This window comes from Lepidochelys kempii, chromosome 1 (assembly GCF_965140265.1).
Source record: "Lepidochelys kempii isolate rLepKem1 chromosome 1, rLepKem1.hap2, whole genome shotgun sequence".
NCBI lineage: Eukaryota > Metazoa > Chordata > Testudines > Cheloniidae > Lepidochelys > Lepidochelys kempii.
This window is the reverse complement of record NC_133256.1, coordinates 217,446,481-217,470,502: the sequence shown is the minus strand read 5'-3', so window position 1 is coordinate 217,470,502 and position 24,022 is coordinate 217,446,481. Positions and strand designations below refer to the sequence as shown.

At 47.0% G+C, this 24,022-nt stretch overlaps 2 long non-coding RNA genes across 4 annotated transcripts in view; one reads left to right on the top strand and one right to left on the bottom strand.

Moving 5' to 3' along the window:
• Nucleotides 1–26: 26 nt before the first annotated feature.
• On the bottom strand, nt 27–17,244 carry LOC140899205 (uncharacterized). The gene is made up of 3 exons (XR_012155242.1): nt 17,154–17,244; nt 16,727–16,817; nt 27–115 (listed from the first exon to the last, which is right to left on the bottom strand). It is a non-coding gene; the product is annotated as an uncharacterized lncRNA (long non-coding RNA).
• The window catches only part of LOC140899209 (uncharacterized), a 19,198-nt gene continuing 12,305 nt past the window's right edge, over nt 17,130–24,022 (top strand). The window contains exons 1-3 of one of the 3 annotated variants that reach the window (XR_012155245.1): nt 17,130–17,260; nt 20,870–22,516; nt 23,540–23,598. This is a non-coding gene — a long non-coding RNA (uncharacterized lncRNA). Of the gene's footprint in view, nt 17,261–17,382; nt 17,552–20,869; nt 22,517–23,539; nt 23,599–24,022 lie in introns of those variants that run through there. The other 2 variants (XR_012155243.1, XR_012155244.1) reach the window with 2 other exon arrangements.

Sequence of the window (24,022 nt, the reverse complement as noted above, 5' to 3'; positions counted from 1 at the left end):
TCACTGCCCCCTGAGTCGTTGCTCCCCTCAGGGGAGGTGGGAGAACTCCACTCGTTGGAGGTAATGGTGCCAGCTAGAAACTCCAAGGCGCCAATTGGAGAAGCAGCCACAAAACCTTCAATGACAAACACACTGTCTCAGTTACTGATGCCTCCTAGCATAAAGACTATGGGAAAGTAAAAACCAGGTCAGGGCCTATCCCACGCTGGGTCCTTGGCTGAGTGCAGGCCCCTGGCTTTCACAAGATCAGTTTGTCAAGACAGTTTACAGTCAATGCAATAAACTATGCAGAACCACAGAGGAGATTTCCTCAGTCTTAGCAGTCGCTATCCCGTCACACAATCTTATTACTGCTGCAAGGGAGAGCCTTCTCCTCTGCAGGCACTTCTGCCTGGACTGCCTCCCTCTATCTCTTTGGTTCATTAACTCTCCATTTTTTTTCAATTCTTATCTGAAAACACGTCTTCTCTCCTTTGCCTCTTAATTTTCCTCTCCCTTGGCTGTCATTATCTCTCTAACTGTATTATTTAACTTTCCAAAGTATGGAGGGATTCAGTCTGTGTGAAAAACACGACACAAAATAAAGCTCTGATGAATTATCTAGTCATTACTCTGGCCTAAAGAATTGTCTTAGATACAGTTTCACGGGCCTGCAGTTGGCGATCGGTGTCATTTTTAACATTGACATTTCTGCTTCCCTGGGATCAGCTGCAATTTTTAAAAGCAATGCCTCAAAGACAGGCAGTCTAATGGAACAGCCCCAGCCTGAGAGGAGGTGAGGCAGCATGGGCTAGTAGATAAGTCACTGGACTGTGAGTCACGAGCCTGAGGTTCTGTACTTGGCTCTGCCACTGATCTGCTGGGTGACCTTCGGCAAGTCACTTCACCTCTCTGTGCTTCAGTTTCCTATCTGTCTTGTCTATTTAGATTTTAAGGTGCTTTGGGGCAGGGACTTGTCTCTCACTGTGTGTTTGTGCAGCTCAGGGCACTACAATACTACTACTAGTAATAGATACTTTATAAATCCTTGTAACAGAGAAGACAGATTGCTAGCCAGAGGTACTCCAATTTATGGTCCGTGGAGCCCTGCTGGCTGGTCCATAGAATGAATCTCTCCTATAGACCCACTTGTAGTACCTCGATCCCCTGCTGCTTAGTTCTCCAAATGTTTCACTCTATGAGCCACCAGGGCAGACTGGTGGTTCTCAAGCCATAGTGAAAGAGAACAAAAGAGCTGAAAAATCCCACTTTACCACTCCCCTGAGCCAAGCAGTGGGGAAAACACGTCAAGCCTCCGCCCACATAGGCAGGGAAGAGGAGAGGGCTCAGACAAGGTGAGGAGAGGGATAGCCCAGAGCAGAGAGACAGAGTGGCAGTGACTAGGGAGTAAACATAGAGTAAGGAGTCTACAGCTGGAAGCAGAGTGGGAGGAGGGGAAAGGGACGGAGGGAAAAACCAGAAAAAGGATAGAGACACGAAGATTGAGCCGAGGAAGCAAGGAGAGAGAAAGATAACCAGAAGTAAGAAGGAAGGAAAGGCGAAAGAACAGGGAGAGAGACAAACACAGACAAGAACTATAAACAGACGTGTAAGCTGTGTCTTGTCTGACACAGGCTGCACACACTCTGGGGCAGAGGCTGTCTCTGAGCTGTGACTTGTCTAGAGAGGGGCCTAGAACAATGCGGCCCTTGTCACAGTTGGGGCAAGTAGGTGCCACCAGAATACAAAAGCTAACCAGTAACAGAGGGAGAAAGAGAGAAAGGAAGAAATACAGACTGAATGAGAAGAATGTGATCTCCAAGGAAAAGGAGACTGGGAAGAAGAAGAGTAAAAAGGAAGGAAGAAAATATGAGGCAGAGAGGGGGAAGATATGAAGAGGAAAAGCAGAACTGAAGGGATTAGCGGGGCAAGAGAAATGAAACAGAAAGTGCAGACTGCTCTCCTTCTGTTCCCAGAGTAGGGTTGGGCTCCTAACGAGCAATCACCACACTCCAACGGACTTGGAGATGCTGTTCTGTTTGTGAGACCTGTGCTGGGAAGGAGGAGGTTTCCCAGTTTTGCCAACCCCAAGCATTAAAAATCAGGAGTGAGGCCCCCAAAGTCATGGGATTAGCTTTAAAAAAAAAAAAAAAAAATCACGAGATTGGCTTAAAAGTAATAAACATCAGGCTCTTTTTATTTGCTTTTTTGGTTTCGGAGTCTTTTGAATTCACGTTTTCATGCTCTTCTCCACCCCCATGAGGGGTAGAATCTTACTTAAAAAAAAAAAAAAAGAAAGAAACCTGAGATTCTCATGAATTCACATGATTCCAGGAACTGGAGCTTTAAGAAAAACACCAAATAATGCAAGATTCACGATAAAATCACGAGAGCTGACAACAGTGGTTTTCACAAGATTTTGCGACATCCACACTCATTTTACATCTTAAATATTCACCAAAGCCCACACAAAAGCTTTGGGGGGAAAAAAGCATAATGTTCTAATAAATAAATAAACGAGAATAATAATAAGAATAACATACACAAAGTGACTAATCAGCTGGTTGCCTGGAGACTGTAAGATACCATGCTGCAGAGTGGAGGACACAGATTCAATCTAAGGCCATGTTTACACTGCCGCTTTCAGCACTAAACATTAGTCGTTCAGGGGTGTGAAAAAGCACCTCCCGGAACGACAAAAGTTTTAGCACTGAAAAGTTCCAGTATAGACAGCGCTTTATCGCCGGGAGCCGCGCTTCCAGCGATAAAGCTACCACTGCTTGTCTGGGGTGGGGTTTTTTTTTTTTAATCACCGGGAGAGCTCTCCCCCAGCAATAAAGCGTGTCTACACTGCCCACGTCACGGCGCTGCCGCAGCCGCACTGCAACGTGGGCAGTGTAGATGTACCCTAAATTAGAACTCCATTCAGGGGGGACTGCTTTGTTTCCCACTGAAATCCAAGGAACTGGACGCTAGGTCCCATTGCCGTGTGCTCCCCACAGAAGACATGGGAAAGGAAGATAAAGGCATCGGGGTGACTGACATTCAGCCCTTAGCCATATGACACGTAAACTGTAGTGAGAACTGAACCGAAACAGGCACCATGCCTTTAAGAGAGCGTAAAATGAGTACCTAATAGTTGCCCCAGTGCCAGATGTCAATCACCAACAGCCGACTCCACTGACAGGTGCCCTGCACAAGGTTATGCAGACATCCAAGAGATTCGGCTACTGTGGAATGAGAGACAGACCTTTGAGTCAGGTCTCCTCAGGGGAGGCTCAGGAATAGAAAAAGGAAAAAGCCACATGTCTTAGCACCTCTTTTCTCATGCTTAAAAACACTTTTGCTCCCTGGGGCCCTGACTATGACCCTGTCTACACTAGGGTAAAAGGTGAGTTTTTATGTTAAAATCCAAGGGGGCACAAAGTAAACTGTAGTTTTAACACATGTTCAGCCCTAAAGATTGACCCTGGCCAATTAACACCTTAAAACTACAACTTGCCTCATGCTGATTGGATTGTAACATGCGTTAGCTAACGTGTTAAAACACATCTTTTATCCTAATGTAGCCATGGCTACAGCCTAGAGAAGGTAGGGCCTTTAGTGTGAACTCAAGGGGTGTGAACTCAGTTACAGCCTCCCCTTAAGGCCTTGTTTTCAGTTTAACACCTTTAAGACTGTTTGAGCTGGCCATGCTGTAGCAAGGAAATGGAGTGAATTCAATTGAAACACATACATTTTGCTGTGTAGAGAAGCCCTACGAGTCATGGGCAGGAGTGGAGGAAGCACTCTGAAAGTGGGGGGAGGCCACAGGCGTCCGCTCCTGCACCGCCTCTTCCCCTGAGCCCCCACTCCTGCTCATTCCTCTCTGCCCCCTCCCCTGTCATTTGCCCTTACGGCTAGTAAAAAGTGGGAGTGCCATGGCCTCCAGGTCCCCCTGTTCCAAATCCTGTGGTCACGGGCAGATCGCTTAACTGAACTGTGGGACAAATCTGTGCCAACAAACCTCAGGGTGATGGGAAGCGGAGCCCATGAATTCTGGCTCAAAAGGGCTTGAGGCCAGGGCGGGGAAGAGACCGTGGAGAAAACATGCAGGCTGGTGCCAGAGAGTCAGTCAACTCCTGGGACCCTGCTCTCCAGCCACAGGATACACTGACTTCAGATGAAGTCTCTTAGGGCTTCTCTAAACAAACAGTTAGGGCTTGTCGACACTGGCATGTTACAGCGCTGCAACTTTCTCGCTCAGGGGTGTGAAAAAACACCCCCGAGTGCAGCAAGTTTCAGCGCTGTAAAGTGCCGGTGTAGACAGTGCCCCAGCGCTGGAAGCTATTCCTCTCGTGGAGGTGGTATTTTTAGAGCGCTGGGAGAGCTCTCTCTCAGCGTTGCGCTGCGACTACACAAGCCAAATTAAAGCACGCAGCGTTGTTACGCTGCCCGTAAAGGCGTGCCCTGGGTGTGTGGCAAGCTGGGGTATTAATCTACCTCCCACGCAGCATTTCTCAAATGCGGCCACCAGGGGCTTTTCTTGCAGCCACAGCTCCTGGGCTGTGATGGGGAGGGGCGGGGGAGGGAGGGAGGGCAAAGTAGCACACACCCCTTTCTCCTGGATGCACCACCTTGGTGTTTGGTTGCTGGGGCCACCAGCAGGGGTTGGGCCCTGCCCCGATCTGAAGTCACTTGGGACACAATGCTGTAGGACAGGTTTCAGAGTAACAGCCATGTTAGTCTGTATTTGCAAAAAGAAAAGGAGTACTTTACATGGCCAGACAATCCTGCTGTCAGGGTGCCAGACTCCCTCCTCAGTCCCTACGCTACCAGCACTCCCAGCTACCTTCGAGACACCACTGACTTCCTGAGGAAACTACAATCCATCGGTGATCTTCCTGATAACACCATCCTGGCCACTATGGATGTAGAAGCCCTCTACACCAACACTCCACACAAAGATGGACTACAAGCCGTCAAGAACACTATCCCCGATAATGTCACGGCTAACCTGGTGGCTGAACTTTGTGATAGTCTCTAAGGTGCCACAAGTACTCCTTTTCTTTTTGCAAATGCTGTAGGACAGGGGTTCTCAAACTGGGGGTCGGGAGGTTATTACATGGGGGGCGCGAGCTCCACTCCAAACCCCGCTTTGCCTCCAGCATTTATAATGGTGTTAAATATATTAAAAAGTGGTTTTAATTTATATGGGGGGGGGGGTTGCACTCAGAGGCTTGCTGTGTGAAAGGGGTTGCCAGTACAATAGTTTGAGAACCACTGTTGTAGGAGCTGGCAGCCGGTGAGTGTCCCTCCTTCCCAGGGGTGGTAGGGCAGCAGGCTCTGACTGTGGGGCTTTGGGCTCCAGCTCCAGGGTCTGGCTGTGCAGCGGCAGGCCCCGGACTCCAGCCACAGGGCTTCGGGCTCTGTCCCTGGGCCCCATCCTCTGGCATGGGGCTTCAAGCTCTGGCCATGGGGCTTCAAGCTCCAGCCTCCTGCTGCCTCCCCCAGCCTCCCACCCCCATCTCCCCTGGCCCCCACTGCCTCCCCCGACTCTCCAGCCAGGGCTTAATTTGTCCCCAGATTTGCCAGGGCTGAGTAAGTCTGCTGTGAAAAGTGATACTTGTACGTTTGTTAATGTCACTTTTCCCAAGAGACTTACTAGCTAGCAATAAATAAATTACATTGACTTGGACATGTATCTGTGCATATTTATTTGGTTTTCTCAAGTTAATTAAGTATTTTAGGTAAAAACGTGAGAGCAGCCACCAGCAAGAGTCAGTGGCTGCAATGAGGCCACCAAAAAATGTGTCCCGAGAACCCCAGCCTGTCAAGCACCAGCTGTCCACGTGGATGCTGCTACCGCACAAAAAAAGTTCCCAGTGCACTGTGATCTGCCCCACTTTGATGTGGGAGTAGCTCAAAGCTCATGAGGGAACTTTTAGTACGTGGCTGCAGGGTCAACACAGACAGTGGGCAGCACCCTAGCACAAGGTAGATTTACACTCTCGCTTGCTGGGCACTGACTGTTTGCTTCGGCAAGCCCTTACAGGCTCTGGAGGTGTGTGGGGAGCATGAAGGGGCCCTTGGGAGCAAAGAGGCAGCAGTCCCGAGTCTCTCTCAGACTGGCCCAAATCAGTGGGGATACGCTGGCGTACGTAGGGAGAGAGGAGACCCATGTTCAGACACTGGCAATCTTGAAGCTGCCCAATTTTTTAACAAATGCTTCTCATCTTGCACCTCTAGGTCACCACTGTTCATTCTAACCCAGCCGAGGCCGGTACTCACTGCAGGGATGGGTCTACACTATGGGCACTGCGCTGGCATAGCCACAGCGCTGTGCTGGGGGGCACACGTCTGCATTAGGATCAGGCAAAGTCTGCAGAGCCCAAGTGCTGTGAAGCCTACCCATTATTTCTTGGTTTTTTCGGGTTTGTTAGCAAACTGTCATTTGAACCCCTTGGCCCATCCCCAAGTCACATTCAACCTTTGTTTTTAATGTTTGTCCAGCCAAACACAGATGCTGAAACTAGGGGTGCTGCTGCACCCCCTGGCTTGAAGTGGTTTCCAACATATGATTTACAGTTTGGTTCAATGGCTCTCAGCCTCCCCACTATACAAATTGTTCCAGCATCCCTGCAGCTAAAGGGGAACCTGTGGTTTATCATAGGGATAGATGAGCTCTCCAAACTAGACAGACGTGCTGTATACAGACACCACATTTATTTATTTCTCATTAGAAGTTCTCTCACCTTACTTCTTCCTCCTGATTTTTTCCCTCTCTCTGCCACCTTTTTCACACTCTAAGCAGATCAGAAGCCCAAGAGCATTTGACTCCAGCTTTCTCACCCATTGGGCCGGATTCTCCTTTGACTGATGCACTCACCAAAGCTACTCCTGATGTATACTAGCATGAAAGGAGAATTCAGACAAGTGGGTCTGAGTTTGGCCAGAACATTTGACCATCTCTCAGTACAGATCAGGGCTGAGCTATAGTGATATGGAAGCTGGAACTGCTGCTTTGTGCATTGTACCTGCTCTCTTTTGCCTGAGACTTCAGTTTACAGGACTGTCCATCTTGCCCTTTACACTTGGCCAAAACAGCCATTTATCAAACCAAGAGGAGAAAGCTGGATTAGAGGGCTGAGGGAGGAGGAGTCTTCTCTGTGATAGCCCAGTCTACCTCTAGAGCTAGTCAAAAAAATTTCAACAGAACAAGAAAACGTGGTTTTGTTGCAATCAAAACATTTTTCAGGAATGTGTTGATTTAACTGTAAGTTTTGACAGGAAAAAGTCTAAATGAATTGTTTTGACTTTCTTGTTTCCTTTGGATTGTGTCAAAATGTTTCATTTAGATAAGGTAAAAATGTTCCATTTCAACTTCATCATTTCAATACATTTTGATTTTCATATTACATTATTGTTTTATTTATATAGTATATTAGAAATGTTACATATATTTAACATATACTATATTTCATAAGAAATGTAATATATACAAAATATTTTATAATATCATGCTTTGACATTATCAAAATGAAACAATTTGACATGGAAACAAGATATTTAGATGTTATCTAAAACAAAACATTTCAGTGTTTCCAAATCAAATATTTTTTACACTTTCCTTTTTGCAGAAAAATTTTGAAACATGGACTTGCCGATTTGGAACAAAACAAAATTTTGAAATGTCAGAATTTCCCACACAATGTAAATTCTGTTTTCTATCCACCTCCACCTATTTCCTTTCACTCTGAACTCACATATCCAGACAAAGTTCCTTTGGGCACTGTCCACTGATTCAGAGAAGTGGGTGTTGTCTGGAATTCTCTTCTCAATGTCCCTTTTGGGTGCCTCATTTTGAGCTGGTGATCTTTAATCCTTTTCCCTGTTTTTTCATTCTCTCACCCCATCACAAGTTGATCTTTGTTTCTGAAGCCCTTCCCCTCCTTATTTTTTGTAGGGAGGTGGCTACTTCTGTTTTTGGGGGGGCCACACCCACGTTTGCAGAGATCAAACTGGCTGGCACTTCATAGCATCACTACATTCACTGCTGCTACACTTCCTTCTACTCAGTTCCTATTTTTCCCCCTTCATTCTTGGTGCCTGTGTTTCTCTGTGTCATGACCTGTCCCTACTGCTTCGTTTTAATATACCAGCTCTGTGGGCACTGGAAAACGAACACAAGCAAAACCCTTACAGCTCCAGCAGCTTCAGTTCAATTTTTCTCCCCAGCACTGGTAATTTCAGTGCTTGCTCCCTTCCCTCTCACACATGGTATCTCATTGAGATTCAGAGTTCCTGCAGGGACAGACAGCTGCCAAGGGTTCTTCAGCAGAGGCCTCATTGACAGGGAGGCATCCTTAACACAGACTCCATAAGCTGACACATCTGCTTCCTAATATCTATCCTCCAAGTTATTACTGTTGGTAGCAGCTTCCTCTGCAGTGTTTGCGACAGCTGCTCCACTCAACACAAAAATCATACTTTCCTGGGGTTGTGGAGTATTGCAGCCAGCTGTCTACAGTTGTTCAGCTTTCTTAGAGCTGCTGTGTGTAAGTCCTCTCCCTGCTAGTGAGTCAGTATCAGGCACAATATGCTAGGCACAGATCCCCTGCTACACACCTCCTGGACACCAGCGTGGGAACGAGAGGCAGTGTGCTCTAGTGGATAGGGCACTGGGCTGGAAGTCAGGTGACAAAGATTCTAGTCATGGTTCTGGCCCTGATGTACTGTGTGCCATCAGCAAGTCTCTGTGCCTCTGTTTCCCATCTCACCCTTTGTCTGTCTTATGTATTTGGACTGTAAACACTTCATGGCAGGGACTATCACTTGCTATGTGTCTGTACAGTGCCTAGTACAATGATACCCTAATCTTGGTTGGACCCCTAGGCATCACTGTAATACAAATAATGAAAAATCCTTGGGCTAACTCTCAGGGTATGCAAAAAGAAAAGGAGTACTTGTGGCACCTTAGAGACTAACCAATTTATTTGAGCATGAGCTTTCGTGAGCTACAGCTCACTTCATCGGATGCATACCGTGGAAACTGCAGCAGACTTTATATACACACAGAGAATATGAAACAATACCTCCTCCCACCCCACTGTCCTGCTGGTAATAGCTTATCTAAAGTGATCATCAGGTTGGGCCATTTCCAGCACAAATCCAGGTTTTCTCACCCTCCACCCAGAGAGTGAATTTGTGTGGGGGGGTGGAGGGTGAGAAAACCTGGATTTGTGCGGGAAATGGCCCAACCTGATGATCACTTTAGATAAGCTATTACCAGCAGGACAGTGGGGTGGGAGGAGGTATTGTTTCATATTCTCTGTGTGTATATAAAGTCTGCTGCAGTTTCCACGGTATGCATCCGATGAAGTGAGCTGTAGCTCACGAAAGCTCATGCTCAAATAAATTGGTTAGTCTCTAAGGTGCCACAAGTACTCCTTTTCTTTTTGCGAATACAGACTAACACGGCTGTTACTCTGAAACCTCTCAGGGTATGCTGAGTCATGAAACACTGTTCTTGTACAGGATTTTAACTATTGTATCTAGGTGTCTACTGGGTAACAAATACCATCCAGACATCTGCAAAAAACTTCTTAAGATAGCATAGATGCCAACTAACAACCCACAGAGTAAAGATTCCAGCCAGAGAGGAAGGCACACTACAGCTGCTTCTTACTCAGAGAGAGGCACTGTCTGAGAATAATAGGAACCAGTAACAACCAGTTACTTGAAATCAGCACGGCAAGGGATGTGTTCACACAATGCAGCAGTACAAGAGCTTTTGATCTGAGGAAGGCATATGTTGGCGAATTAAGAAATCTAGCTAGTAAGGTGCAATGGGAAATAGCATTGAAACTCACCAGAGTGGAAGGATGCTCAGAAATCCTAAGGGACACTCTAATTATAGCTCAGTTCCTCTGAAAAAAAGAATGCATGCAGTAAATAAGCGTGTCTTCAGGAAGGGATGCCCACAAATTAAAATAAAAATGACTGGAAATGGAGAATAAGGCAGATATACAAGAATATGTAGGGTTAGCTAAAGTTTGCAGGGCAAAAAGAGAAGAGCAGCAAACATCAGTATGAGTCAAGCTCTTCAGAGCAGGGACTATCTGAAATCAATGGGGGTGTTGCCATTGACTTCAATTTCACCCTCGGAATTTTTCTATTAACTTTAGTGAGAGCTGGATCAGAACCTGAGTTTATAGACTTTTCCTCGTTTCCAAGTCCTTACAGAAATTTGCCCTGGCCTTCATCTTAACCTAGTCTCTTCCCTGACCATTCTGCTCCCCCAATGACACGAGGCCTGATGCCCCATTGATCCATTTCTCTCACATCTGGGCTTTCTTCCATGCAACTCCCTCCATTCAGCCTCCATCCTCTCCTCATTCAAATTCCTCCTGAAGACTACATTCTTCCCTGATGTCCACAGGAATTCAACAGTATGTATTTCTACATCCTAGTCATTCCCAGTGCGTCCAATCTACGCTGTGTCTGACTTCTTTGGATTATAAACTCTTTGAAGCAGGGGCAGTCTTGATAGCTATCTGTGTCCTGTACAGCACTGTACTATCAGCACTCAATAGGTGTAATTGCAGAGGGAGTTCTTGATCCCTGTGTTCTTGATAGGAAGGATGTTAGCACAAATCTTGACCCAAGACAGGCTTCAACATAGGGAAGGGTAATTATGCTGATGCTGAAATTTGAGAGCGATTCAGAAGCCTAGTCATCTGAATGATATTTGGGAATATCTGGATTTGCAAAAAGCTTCAAATGCAAGTAACAGGTGAAGTATGAACCCTACTGGGTTGTGGGGAACGGTGAGCAGCAGCACAAGGATCGGCAGGGAGAGAAGGAGAACTGAGATTGCTGTTATGTATGTCAGACAAACTGATAGAGTCACTGCTCCTCCAGACCGCACAGTGCAGTTGCTGTGTCTGTCTCCCTACCGGACAAGTCTGTTTTGTAAAGGAAAGGTCTTTTGTAGCACTGCTACTCTGAGATCGTATCACACGGAAGCCTGGGTTCTCACCGAGTGCTTAATACAAGCCCAAGCATGCACTCAGTTTGCTTGGTACATTGAATCTCCCTGCAGCAGCTGCTGCACGCATGACACCTGACTTCCTGAGTAAAGCAAAACAAGAGTCTTAAATGACTGCAGTAGTTCAGCCTGGTCTGAACCAGAGAGAGGATGCAGTGTCCAGCACAGTGACAGAAATCAAAACAAGAAGGGATGAGAATTTCCATCAGTGCAGCCCCTGATTACGTAGTCAAACAGGATGCAATGAGATAAGACTGCGTGTGTGGCCTTTGGCACGATCCAATAAATGCCATTCGTGATGATGGGAGAACAGAACACAGAACTCAAAAGAGGATGCATGAACTCAGGGCTTGATTCTGCTCTCATTTAGGCCAGAGGAAATTGGGATCGGTGATACTGAAGTGGAAGGATCTATACCAACATAAAAGAAGTGAGAGAGCTAACCAGAGTCAGCTGAAATAATTGTGTCCTCATCCACACTGGAATTATCAACCGTGTTAGTTTACATGGGTTTGTTAAAACACAATGGTTCATTCAAGCATAGACAAGCTTGCAGAGTCACTATTTAAAATGCTTAATATAAAGCTTAGGTCTCTCTAGAGCAAAGTTACTGTAATAAAACAATAAGTAATTTGTAGTGCTTTGCCAATGTCCCCGTGCCCCATTTTTGGGGTATGCACTTTGAAACTACTGGCCGCTGAATGTTTACAGCTTGTTACTCATAAACAACTGGATTGTAGTACAATCAGTATTCATGAAAGATTATCAGATTAATTCATTTGTAACAGGGTGCGTACAAGCAGATACAGCACCTTCTGGCCCTGATTCTGGGCTCACCCCAGTCTGATACAAGTGTCACTCCACTAACTTCAGTGGAGCTACTCCTTATTTACACCAGTGTAACTGAGATCAGAATTGGGCCCGCTGGGCTGTGGTAACAAAGTCTCCCCATTTTCTAGGATGCTGGATTATTAGGCCTTTCACAGAAAGAAAAAAGAACACATCACCAGACACAAGGACCTCTATCTACAATCCCAAACCAGGTGCCTCTTTCTTAGAGGTCAAACTGTAGCACCAATTGCAAGTGAAAGAAAAAGGCCACACAGGTTAAATTTCCCTCACATATTATGGGAAAGTATCTCCTGCAGGCCCTCTAGTTTGTCTCTCTGATCTCCCAGCCCCCTTTCCCAGGGAAGGTCAGCAGGTTATAGACCTTCTACTGGGTTAATCTGCAGGGCAAGAGGGGCCCCCTGCCAAGCAAAACTAGGTTCTTAAAGGGACACTGTCTGATCTACATTTTTGTCTGAATTTCTTTTACCTATGGCTACATGTAACATCTGTGACTGAGAGATATTAGAGACAAACTATTATTTGTCTTTATTTTTCCAGTTATCTTACTTGGTGGATGTGATCTGGCCATTTTCATTGTTTCCTCTGTATAGTCAGTTCCCCCTGTTGTCTGTGTGGGTCCTTCACACAGCAACAGGGGAGAGAGAGGGGGAAAAAGTTTTTTTAAAAGTTAGGAAAATGATATTCTAAATGGACAAACATTGGCAGAGGGATTCAGAGGCAGACATGGGACCTCAAACTACTTTAACTCCAATTTTTAAACAGACTAGATTTCAAGTTGAGGGTGTCCCTTTAAATCCCACTAGTCCCAGGTACATTCCCTGCACTCGGTACAATATTTGTGTTTTCTATCCAGGGACTAACTCAGGCGGGATATTTTCAGCCCAGATGGGCTGACACAAACCATTACATCATCCCTATTTCTGCACCATCCCATAGCTGTGCTGTCTCAAACGCTCACGTCTCACTCTACAGGTGCTCAGTGCTCTCTTGATCTTTCCTCCCTTCCTTATTGCCCTGCAGCCATTGGCTACTGGGGATTAGACTTTGATTGGACATCCCTCATTAATGGTTACCATACTGTTTGAAGGGAAACATTGTGAGGACTACGCTAATTTATTTTCTCTATGACAACAGCACAGCAGACACACCAAAGACACATGCCCAGCTCCACATGACCACTTCCACCGCGTTCACTGAAGCCCAGCGGCTGGAATACAACACCAGGCTAGTGGTATTGGTATCAAAAATTAGATATGAACAGTGGAACTAAAAGCTTACAAAACAGCCCAAGAACAGGACCCATGCCTCCATCTGTGGTGCCTTTAGATAGAAAAACTGCCCTTCTCTAGCAGGAAGATACCTACTTTGTCTGGTGTCAAAAACAATTGGGAGTGATTGAACACTCTCCAGAACGAGGAGACTACAAGGGGTGGAAACAAAAATAAGGAGGGGGAGATTAACTACTTATCTTGTTCAAGATCCTGCAAGTAGCTCCATGCAGGCAGAATCCTGGGCTTTTGTAACCTCTTTGCTGGATCAGGGCTCTAACTGGTAACATACTAGGTGCTCATTTACCATGGTTATAAGCACAACATCGATGCCTAGACTGATAGATGCTTAGATCGATAGCAGTGAACCATGAACAAAGCAATATGAGATTATAAAGTCCACTGTAAATCTTGACAAACTCGATTGCTTTTTGAGTGGGGACAGAATTGCAAAGTTAGCAAATGAAAGAAAGGTTGTAGATGATGTAATAAGTTTAGATTTAGGAAATCATTTGCTTCTCTTCCGGGAAATCATAACTGAAAAATTAATTCAGATTGACTCGTATAGCAACACTCACGTGAATGGGAAATTGGCATAAAGGTTGTAAAGGGGAATTATAAATAACAATGCATCAAGGAGGCTGCGGTGTTTGTTGAGGAGTTGCAGGGATCGGTGTTAGTCCAGTTTTATTTAACATCTTAATTAATGATTTGGAAGACTGAATAAATGTCACATTAACATAATTTGCAGATGATGCCAAATCAAAGTTACAAACACCAGTGAAGAGATTATTTAAAGGGGCCGACGGAGCTTAGAAACAAACAAGAACAGAAAAAAGTAGAACAAGATTTTAGGTGAAAAAATTAAAGCCAGTACAATTAGGGGGAAATGGCATGATATACAATGTGGGGGGGAACCTTGCAAGCAGCACTGGTTAAAGACACCCTAAAATGGGCATACAGAACAAATCAGATATGAGTTTGGAAGGCAGTATGGCTGCGTAAATTATCAATGTCATTTTGTCAGACATCACTTCACTCAAAGAGACGCTTTTCCTCTCTTTAGGCCTGCCTGGCATGACTATGTCTGAAATAGTGTATTTCATCCTGGAACCCATGTCACCATAAGGGTGATGACAAATTGGAGAGAGTTCAGAGAAGAGTAGCACAAACGATCAGAAGCTTGGAAGAAATGATTTATGAGGAGAGGTTAAAAGTATAGGTTGGTTACAAAAGGGCTGAGAGGGACGTGATAACAGTTCACAAGTACTTAAAGGGTGTAAACACCATGGAGAGAAAACAATGGATTACCTAATGCGGTACATGAGGCATAAACAGAAGTAATGGAATGTTAAGAAAAAGAAAATTAGTCTGAATATTGGGAGAACGTTCCTGCCTGTGACACATATTAGGGTATGGAAAAGCCTCTCATGGGAAGTGGTGGAAGTTCTATCACGTGGCATGTTAAAAACCAGATTGGACAAAACATGATCAAATGGGGTTTAGGGAACAATTCTGCATTGCATCCCACCTCCCAAGAGATGGATGATGGGTTGGAGGATGTAATTGGTCTTTAATTTCTATGAACAGATAAGGCTGAATTGCTGCTTCCCTCTGAAATATCCTAATGGTCTGGTCAGAGAGAGTTAACTTTCTGAACTCCCTCAGGGCTAACTAAGCTCAGTTGCTACAGAACCAAGAATTCAAAGACACGGCCTTATCAATGGCACACCTGAATTTTAGATGTAAAAACTTACACATAATAGGGGACAAAAGCTGGGAAGACGACTGTAACAATCACTCAGAACAATGTGTCTTGCGCATAAGTTACTGTGAACACTTTACTGTTCAACAGCCACCCCAGTCCTCTGTATAGCGTTCTTCACACTGAAGTCAAGTGACTTAGACAGAAAATCCCAGAGCATATTCTTACAATTCTTTGTTCTAAACCTTTTGCTGTCTCTGATCCTCTTCTCCATAATGTGACACACAAGAACAGTCACTGGCTGATGGAAACCCTCCAGAAACTGTCAGTGCTGCTGTGATATTGGTTTCCATTAAAGTTCTAAACTAGTTGTTTTTATTTTCATATATTATTTTAATAGTTTTTTTTAAAAATAAAAAGACTTCAAAATACAAAATGCAAGAAAGTGAGAAGGTGTGGAAGAGATTCCTATCATCTAATATCAACAGGAAATCTCACACTTTCTAATTTATTGTATTCTGGTTGAACTCTGAATTTCTCTGGGAAAAAACAACCAAGCAAATATATTTGATATGATCAGCTGGCAATTTCCACTTAAAGTCCCTTTTTGCCCAGTGGTCTTAGACAAGTATATACCCTGTAGTCCAGTGAGTGAGTGGAAAGTCCAGGCCAGAATTTAGGGAAACCCTGTAAGGTGACATTATGTAGCAACAGGCAGCAGGCTGCCTTTGTAAGTCTAGGCGCTAGAGAGCCAGTGAGAACCACAAAGTCTGTCTGTGTCCAGCACCCTCAATAAAGAATCCCCTTACAGCCGAGTCCAGTCTCTTCTCTACCGTGAGAAAAACTACCAAGATAGAACGCTTACAGCAGAGCAGCAGCCCTTCTAATCAGGTCCCAGTCCTTATTGTTCAGCCTCTCTACCCCTTCTTCTGTGCTTCTCACTCCTCCCCATTACCCAACGCCCTGTCCTGCTGTCTGTTTCCCTCCCTAGGAGCAGAGACAATGAACCCTCTGACATCTCCACCGACAGATGGACAGACAGACAGGTGGATACATGGTTCCTGCAATGTTGCGTACAGACAGCAAGATCAAGTCTGGTGGCAGCCGATCTTTTCCAAGCGGCAGGAAACAGAAACAAAACCAGGCTCCTTCCACGCTATGTTTAAAAAGGATTTGGTGTGGTTTATTTGCGGAGGAGTGACACCGATTTCAGCTTTTAAAGACTAACAATCACTCGAGGCCAAGTTTCCGTAAAAAAAACCCCAATCCCACCTTATATTTATAGAATCCTTTCACCCCCAAAACACCCACAGGACTTCACCACTTTAAATACAGACAGGGACCCCTTCACTCCTGGCTGCAATGTACTTAACCTCCGGGGTGAAACACAGGAGGGGTTTTTAAGTAGAACCTTCCACACATGAGAAACGGTGAGTAAACCCCCCAACTCCGCTCATCCTGCTCCATTTTTGAATAATGGATGCCCAAAGAACATTCTCTCACCCTTATGGAAAAGTCCCACAGGAATTCATAACTTTCCTGTAGGTTTGTGGCCCACCCTATAGAAGGTAAATGTAACCAGAGAATTGCATTCCTGGTGCACAGAATAGTAACACAATGAAAACCGCTCACTAAAAGGTGCTCACTCTATTGAATTCTAAGGGACTTTTCCATAAGCACTGCTAACTATTTTCTTCCAGAGCAGCAAGTTCCTCCAGTTTGGGAAGCGAAAGGGGGGAGACGGCCAGCAGCCTCCATCAGTTTCCCGATCTCTTTCTTTGTACATTTGTGCCTTTCTCCTTCCGCCCTTCCCCAAGGCCCCCTTCACCCTCCTCTCCCCCCACGCACCCCCACCCCCTTGGCCGCTGGGGGTGTGAAATCGCATTTCCTGACCTGGAGAGTCGAGACCGGCGCTTGTTCCCTACATGCGGAGGAACCGGCTTCAAATCCGCTTCCCCTTTTCCGCCTTCAGCTCCGGGACTTGCTGCCAAAGGCAAGGAGGAGGGTTACTGCCGCGGTGTGGCTCGAGCTCGCTCCCCACCCCCTCTTCTCGGCGGTGGGAGTCGGGGCCCGGGGGCGGAGGGGCAGGAGCAGCCGCTGTCCGCCCGCCGCAGGACCGGACCTGGCGAGCGCGCCGCGTCCGGCACAAACTCCTCGGAGCGGCTCCGCCCCGCGCTTGCTGGGCTCGCTTCCCAGCTCCCCGAGCAGCAGCGGGAAGTTGGGATCGGGGCGGGGGGGGGAGGGCAGAGACTGGGGAGCCGCGGCTGGGCGAGAGGGAGGGAAGCGGCCGGAGCCGGCGGGCCGAGGGGAGGGCACCCACCTGGCGAGCGGAGGGGGGCGCTGGAGGCTCCGGGAGGGGGCCGGGCCGCTCCCACCCCCCGGGCGGCGTGTGGCAGGAGCAAGGCAGGAATGCGAGGAATGAGGCTGGTATGAAATGCACGCAGGCGGGGGAGGGGGCCGGCGGGCGGGGCGGAGTTGGGAACAAAACTGACCAGGGCTCGCCTCTGGCCAGGGCCGGGGGGGAGGAGGAGGAGACTGGGGGCGGGCGGGGGCGAGAGGAAACTCCCGGCAGCCGCAGGGGCCCGGAGTTCGCTCCCGCGGCCGGAGCTAGGGCTGGGCATGGAAGAGCCGCAGGGGCAAAGCGGAGGCGGCAGAAATCACGGCAGCGAGGGGGTGGCCAACCCTCCAGGATTGTCCTGGAGTCTCCAGGCAGTCAAGGTGATTCTGTAATTAAGGAGTCCGTCATGTAGGGTGAGCAGGCGTCCCGATTTTGTAGGGACAGTTCCTGTGTTTCGGGGCTTTTTCATACATGGGCTCCTATTAGCCCCCGCCCTGATTTTTTTCGCACTCGCTGTCTGGTCACCCTACCGCCATGGGAGGAAAGCTCCAGGAAACTGTCCCACCGAAACTGGCGACCCTGGGGCGACTGTCCTCGCTGGCCCGTGGTGGGCCGCAGGCGAGCAGGGCGGGGCTGGCAGAGCCAGCCGCACATGGGGCTGGGCGGGTTTGTGACCCGCGCTGGGAGCCCCTGGCCTCCCCTCGGGATGGACTTTGGAAGCGGGCTTGTTCCGTGGGGAGGGCTCGCAAAGGCCAGGGAGTGAACATTTAAAAACCTGGCCTCAGGGAGTTCTGGTGTGTCACTCACTGAACAACAGTGACAGGAAAGAGGTGTAAATAGTTTCATGAGCTAAAACCTGGCTGTGATTATTTTGTAATAAATATTAACACGCATTGCAAGTAGCCTCACGGGTGTGAGAAGGAGGGTTATGATCCATTCCCTCCCCGCCTCAAGCACCACCTCCAGTGCAGGCAGGAGCAGCTCCCACATCCCCCTGCTGAGCACTCTTTTTTAGTAGGCCTCATTCCCATGGGGGAGTGGAGACAGAAAGGCCACTAAAACATTCCCTTTCCATAAGCATTTGGTTTTTCCGATGCTTTCTAAACTCTCTGTCCCTGAGGTGCATAAGTAGGGGCCCAATGTCCTGCAACAGGGGACAAAGGCTAAAAAAAACTTTACTGGCCCCAGAGATGGCACTTCCAAGCAACACGGCATCCACTACCCAAGTAGTTTTCTAACTTTTTTTCTGGTGACCCAGTTGAAGAAAATTGTTGATGCCAGTGACCCAACGGAGCTGGGGATCAGGGGTTTGGGGTGTGGGAGGGGATCAGGGCTGGGCAGAGGGTTGGGGTGCAAGGGTGAGGGCTGTGGGCTGTGGAGTGGGGCTGGGAATGAGGGATTCCAGGTGTGGGAGGGGGCTCTAGGCTGGGCCAGGGGGTCGGGGTGTGGGAAGGGGTCAGGGCTCTGGGCTGGGGGTACAGGCTCTGTGGTGGGGCTGGGGATGAGGGGGTTGGGGTGCAGGAAGGGGCTCCAGGTTTGGGGGGGAGTTGGGGTGCAGGCTTACCTCTGGCGGCTCCCGGTCAGCAGCGCAGCTGGGGTGCAGAGGCAGGCTTCCAACCTGTCCAGGCACAGCGGACTCCGCTGCCGGACTCCGCTGCGCTCCAGAAGCAGCCAGCAGGTCCGACTCCTTGGCAGAGGCACACGAGTGGCTCCATGGTCACCCTTAGGCACCGCCCCCCCCCAACTCCCATTGGCCAGTTCCCTGAGTGCTGAGCAAGGCGACCCAGTGCCTTGCATTTTGTGACCCAGTACTGGGTCGCAACCCAAACTTTGAAAACCACTGCACTACCCCATGCTGGGACACTGGGGTCAGCACAGAGTCAGAAGGAATACAGCACCTCTTCTCAAGTTATCCACCCCACTCCCTGAAACACAGAACCCTGCAATGCAGGGGTGGCCAGCCTGAGCCTGAGAAGGAGCCAGAATTTACCAATGTACATTGCCAAAGAGCCACAGTAATACGTCAGCACCCCCATCAGTTGCTCCCCCTGCCCCCACTCCGACCCACCAGCAGCCCTGCCAATCAGAGCCTCCCCCTCCCTCCCCGCACCTCCTGATCAGCTGTTTCCTGGCATGCAGGAGGCTGGGGGGCGGGAGGGGGGAAAGGGGTGGAGTGGGGGCAGGGCGTGTGGCAAAGCCAGGGGTTAAGCAGTGAGCACCCCCGGCCCATTGGAAAGTTGGCACCTGTAGCTCCAGCCCCGGAGTCAGTGCCTGTACAAGGAGACGCCTACTAATTTCTGAAGAGCCGCATGTGTCTCCGGAGCCACAGGTTGGCCACCCCTGCTGTAGTGCTATGCAGGGAGACATTGGGGTCAGTACTGACTCAGAAGAAAGAGCCCCTCTCTGCTGAGTCACCCACACCATTCCCTGCAACACAGCCAATTCTTTCACTTTCATTTTACATAAAAACACTTCACCCTTGTGCACATTTTCATATTCAAAGCACTTGACAAACATCTACCTAACCCTCTCAGAAGACCCTACAAAGTAGGTTAGTTTGACGAGGAAGGCAAATGCAGGGCAGAACAACTTTACTGACCCTTTGAACTTAAGAACAGTGGGAGATATTCTTATGTGCCAAGATGGCACTTTTCTCCATTTTACAACTGGGGAAATTGAATCCTGGCCTATACTTAAAAATTTTACAAGTGTTACTATGTCATTTGGGGGGTGATTTTTTTTTTTAAAAACCAATATAGCTATGCCAGTAAAAGCCCTACTGCAGACAGTTATACAATATAACTGTGCTTACACTGGTATCGCTTATGCTGGTTTCATAGAGTATAGATTTCGTAGAGTTTAAGGCCAGAAGGGACCATTAGATCCTCTAGTTTGACCTCCTGCATAACACAGGCTGTACATTTAACCCAAATGCCCCTACGCTGAGCCTGATGACTTCATTTAAACTAAAGCATTTTAGCCCTCAGGTTCCCCAAACCAGAGTATTTTATACCAGTATAACTACAGCTACACTAAAGGGGTTTGCCAGTGTAGCTATACCGGAATAACAATACCAACTAGTGTAGCTAAGACCTGAGACAGAGAGTTAAAATTTCTCAGCAGCATTGCGGACTCCAGTGATTAAGTCCCACCTTGTGGGGGCACATGACTATGTGAGTATCTCAGCTTTCCTCCTTTCTTTCAAAGTAAGCTCCTAGCCCTTGTGGTTGTGGAGATGAGCTTGAAAATGTCCCTACGTGCAATATACATATACATTACTTTGCTTTGTAATTAGATACAATTAGAATTTTTATTTTTATTTTCTCTTCGAATGCAGAGACGCCACACACATTTTCTAAGTCATACAATGTTAGGTAATATCCATGTACATAAAGATATGACTGGTAATTTAAAATAAACCATGTATTCTGTGTGGTGTTATTCTACACAGTAAACTCAAGTGTGTGTTGCAGTTTTCCTTTAAATGTATACCTGTAATGAGCCCATTTAGCCACTGTGGGTCTCTGCTAAACCATGTGAAGATTAAAAACGGATGTTTAAAGTGCAGTACTACTGTGAAAAATTACTTTGTAAAAATGGCATGTTATTACTTATTACATCTGCTCCCTATGTGTATTGAAGGTCAGATCTGGTGACTTTGTGGCTAACGTACATTTTTTCTCCTGTTCGCCCTGCAGAGTCAACACAGCTCAGAAAGGGAGCTGAATTTTATTCCTTCCTGTGAATCAACAACAGAATTGTTCACCAAATTCCAGTCACTTACAGTTGCAGAAACCCACTGAAATGAATGGGCTTTCACCTGTGTCACTAAGGGTAGAATTTGGCCTGTAGAATCTTTAGTAGTGGAGATGATGTGCAAGGAAAGAACTCGACAGAGCACGCAAATGGAGTTTGATTGGGGTGGTCAGAAGTAGTGGAATCTTTTTTCCTGTTAACTGAACAGGTTTGATATACAGCTATTGACAGACAAATATGGAATCATAGAATCATAGAATATCAGGGTTGGAAGGGACCCCAGAAGGTCATCTAGTCCAACCCCCTGCTCGAAGCAGGACCAATTCCCAGTTAAATCATCCCAGCCAGGGCTTTGTCAAGCCTGACCTTAAAAACCTCTAAGGAAGGAGATTCTACCACCTCCCTAGGTAACGCATTCCAGTGTTTCACCACCCTCTTAGTGAAAAAGTTTTTCCTAATATCCAATCTAAACCTCCCCCACTGCAACTTGAGACCATTACTCCTCGTTCTGTCATCTGCTACCATTGAGAACAGTCTAGAGCCATCCTCTTTGGAACCCCCTTTCAGGTAGTTGAAAGCAGCTATCAAATCCCCCCTCATTCTTCTCTTCTGCAGGCTAAACAATCCCAGCTCCCTCAGCCTCTCCTCATAACTCAGGTGTTCCAGACCCCTAATCATTTTTGTTGCCCTTCGCTGGACTCTCTCCAATTTATCCACATTCTTCTTGAAGTGTGGGGCCCAAAACTGGACACAGTACTCCAGATGAGGCCTCACCAATGTCGAATAGAGGGGAATGATCACGTCCCCCGATCTGCTCGCTATGCCCCTACTTATACATCCCAAAATGCCATTGGCCTTCTTGGCAACAAGGGCACACTGCTGACTCATATCCAGCTTCTCGTCCACTGTCACCCCTAGGTCCTTTTCCGCAGAACTGCTGCCTAGCCATTCGGTCCCTAGTCTGTAGCTGTGCATTGGGTTCTTCCGTCCTAAGTGCAGGACCCTGCACTTATCCTTATTGAACCTCATCAGATTCCAGATCAGAATCCATCATGCCATTTTTAGGAATTGCTTTTCAGAGAAAAACTGCACTCTAAGGGTAGTTCTAAGTTCTCTTTTATAAATGCGGCTCTCAATTCAAGTTAAGAAAATCATTCTTTGTTCACCTTTGTATTTTAAGCTCCCTGTTTTATTGTAGCATAGTTCAGTGGTTCTCTTTTTAAACCATCACTTTCCTTTTATCAAAGCAAATGAGATCAGATCCCACCTTCAAATCTAGTGGAAACAACATTCATTCATATATATCAACTGCCAATTATATGTTAAAACACCTATGTACAATCGGAATAGTTTTTACCTTGACACATTTTAGTGAAAAGGATCACAGAGCTTATCTAGGTGTGGAAAGATTTATCCAAACTGAAACAGGAAAATGACTTCTGAGTCCCAGCAGGGGAACAAGAACTCCCTGGAGAACAGGACAAGAGAACAGAACGGGGAGACAGGGACCGTAGACTGAACATGGTGGAAGACACAAGAACAAGAACTCCTGAGAAGCCTCTGACTTTTAGCCTGTTCTCACCTTTATGGTAAGGCTGACCTCTATTACTTGAGCTAAATAAGTAATTGATAGTTGTAGTAGGCTATTATCCTCCATGTCAACCAGCCACTAGGGGGGGATACAACAAATACTTCATCAGTAGCCCACACCCATGCCCAGTTCTATTTCTAGCTCTGGAAGGGGTGGGATATAATGGTTACAGACAGCACTCAAACCCATAGATTTGACACATTCCTTCAGAAAAGCAGTGTGGATGAGACTTGGGTATGCTGTTTTAGACAGGGCTCTATCCCCAGCTCTGACTGCAGTGACCTCCTGCGAACTCCCAGCTCTCCATCTGTGAAAAGGGTGGGGTGGGGGAATAGTTGTTTGCCGCCTTTGTTACTCTTTTTCAATAACAATAGCTGTGAAGTGCACAGAGTTATTAATACCAGTCAGTAGAAGAGCATGTTGTGTGGGTGTGCTTTGTCATCATGTTATACTTTTAAATAATAGAGTCTGAGTCCTATTGATATCAACACTTCAATGCAAGCAGGATTGAGCCATAAAAGAGCAAGAAATTAATACTCCTGCCTTTGATGTGTGTCAGCTGGAGACCTCACAGCACCTTGGAGCTGCTGCATTCTGAGTCCTGCTATGAGGATTCACACTGCACAGTAACATTTGCTTCCTGTACCCAGCCTGTTCTTGGAGTTTTCTGGGTGTTGTGTTTGATGTGGGAGTGAGAGCGTGATATTACAGCAGTCAACACAGTGCTTTAGAGATAGCAACTGCCTGCTGCTGATCTGTGAGACAGACACAGAGCAGAAAGTGCCTGCACCGTGTATCCATTCTGGCGGAGCTGGAGAGAAATGGGCATGATTGTTCAACCTGCATTCAGAACCGGGGCCTGCAAAGTTAGATCTCCCCTATGTCAAGTTTTAAGTCACTGGAACAAGGACGTTTCCCCTCTGTGAGGCAGACACTTACTTCTCTTCATATCACCCCAGTAAAAATACCCTCAGCTCAGTACTGCCCCTCTTTACCTCACACTATTTCAATCCTGTTCCAGAATTGCACCATGTGACACTTGGACAACAGGAGGGGCTTGGAGCAAGCGACCAGGGCTGGGTAAATATTTCCAATGCACCCCCTCAGGAGCCCAGGTCTGAAGCTGGAAACAGCAGCCATAACACTTGAGAGAGAAGGGGTGTGTGGGGCAGGAGAATCAAGGGGAAGAGAGTGAACAAATAGCAAGCAGCGCGGAATGGTGCACAAGGGAAATTGGTAGTACTTGTGTTTCCAAGGTGATTCTCACACGTCTAAATATTTGTAAAACCAGCATTGAGGAGAAGTGTGGGGGACAAGTGAGGAGAGAATGATACAGAAAGAAGAGAGATGGAGTGGAGGGAGACAGGGAGAAAAAGAGAGGTAGCCAAAGGAGGAGAGAGAGAGAGAGATATCAGAGCTGACAGGAACTACCATATGCAGCAAAAATCCTATAGTATAAGATAAGAACAATTCAGAGTTTAGGGTTTTGTTTTTTATAAATTAC